This window comes from Miscanthus floridulus, chromosome 5, assembly GCF_019320115.1.
Source record: "Miscanthus floridulus cultivar M001 chromosome 5, ASM1932011v1, whole genome shotgun sequence".
NCBI classification, from domain to species: Eukaryota; Viridiplantae; Streptophyta; class Magnoliopsida; order Poales; family Poaceae; genus Miscanthus; species Miscanthus floridulus.
This window is the reverse complement of record NC_089584.1, coordinates 148,619,371-148,621,221: the sequence shown is the minus strand read 5'-3', so window position 1 is coordinate 148,621,221 and position 1,851 is coordinate 148,619,371. Positions and strand designations below refer to the sequence as shown.

The following is a 1,851-nucleotide window of genomic DNA, read 5'->3' as shown; positions in this document are numbered from 1 at the left end:
GTTGCAAGCAACGAAACGTACGTACAACTTATTGTTAAACGACTTGTGGCTTGGAGGACGACGTTGAAGGTTCGTCATGAACGCCGGTGCATGCACCATATATAGGTGTCTGGCCAGACGCCGGCGAACCTTTCAAATGCGCCATGGCATGCACGATGGCCGTCATCTTGGAGAGCTCACTCTGGTTGACCTAATCAGAGCGGCACGTACGCCTGCCCGATCCCACACGGATTAAATGTGGAGCAGTATCGTGTCAACTCGTAAGCGCATCAATTAATCCTGCTGTCCGCACAGCATGCACAAGATATGGAATGACTAATTAGCAAGTTCAATTTTATTTGTCATGGGTTTGTTCAAATGAATTTTAACGTTAAACCAATTTCTTCATAAAGATTTCCCCATGCATTAACACATTAAATAAATTGTTCTTAATTGGTAAACAAATTTATTATATATATGACCGCATATATATAGCCAAAGGATTATTATCTGGCTAGCTGCGGGCATCAACGGCAAGTTGGCAACGTCCGTGTAACAAGTGTAAGTGTAGCATGCAACTTATTAATAGGCCCTGGCAGTGACCATGGAGATGCCAGCGGCGCCGAACCTTGCGACGGCACAGTCGGTGGCGAAGATGTCCGAGGAGACGTACTTGGGCGCCCCACCCATGACCGGCATGTTCGAGCTCACGCTCAGCCGGTTCACGTAGTCGGAGCGGTAGGTCTGCCCGAGCACGCCGTGCGCGCACGTAGTCGGTGAGGCCGAAGAACCTGAACCCCAGGTCCAGGTGCGCGAGGCTGTCGTCCTCCTCTGTCACGCCGTAGTTGTGGACGCGGGAGTCTTCCTGGGTGATGGGCACGGCGTTGGCCACGTACGACGTCGAACACGCCCTCGAGCTGCACTCGCACGCCGTTGGTGGCGGCCGTCCTCGTGATGGTGAGGCCAGGCACGGCGGCGGACTGCCACACGGCGCCGGTCTCGGTCAGCACGTCGAAGGCGGTCGACGTCGTTGTCCCACTGGACAGTCTTCTGGGCGCCCATGTACAGGCGGTGGTCGGCGAAGCGGATGCCGAGCGCCTGGATCCAGGTGAAGTCGCGGCGCATGGCCGGGTTGCGCTTGCCGATGAAGTGCGCGTTGATGTGGAGGCCGGCGTCGGTGACGATGCAGAAGTCCTGGTCCTTCTTCCCGTGGAAGTAGAAGGTGTTGCCGTCGCCGCCCGTGAAGCGTGGGTCGCCGCACGACACGCAGGGGTAGAAGTCGCACACTGTTTGGAGTCTGGAAACGAATTGAATTAAAACGAGATGATGCATGTGTAGTGGAGACAGAGTAGACTAGCACTGCAGTACGTACTGCAGAAGGTCTTGCATCCCGGGCAGAGCACGACGCACTGGTTAGGGCACCGCTTGTCGCACTTGGCCAAGCACTTGGCCTTGTTGTCGTTGGGGTCGTCGCAGGTCCCTCTTGTACTTGCCCGGGTTGATGATGCGGTATTTGGGCGGCAGCGGCCTCTGCTCATGCGCAGCCACGGAGACGGCGGCGGCGCACAGAGCCAGGAGGGCGGCAAGCACGAGCACGAACGCACGACAAGCCATTGTTGGCGGCCTTGGCCGGTCACACTCACACCACACCCTGCCTGTGTTAATTGGGGATAGATGTATCCGCGACGCGGTGGTGGTGAAGAGCAGGGCATGGAAGCGCCCCAATTTATAGGATTGTCATAGAAGAACAGGCCGGAGGGACACCATTGCATCGCCTGCCATGGTGCCTCTCAGCAGCATGCTCCTGGCACTGGCGAGCTTGCTGAGCCGATGGAGACGCCGCGCGATCTGCAGACTGCAGGAGATCGATCG

The 1,851-nt window shown here is 56.9% G+C and overlaps 1 pseudogene; it reads right to left on the bottom strand.

Annotated features, from left to right (window-relative positions):
• Nucleotides 1-561: 561 nt before the first annotated feature.
• On the bottom strand, nucleotides 562-1,593 carry LOC136455602 (uncharacterized; annotated as a pseudogene).
• Nucleotides 1,594-1,851: the final 258 nt, after the last annotated feature.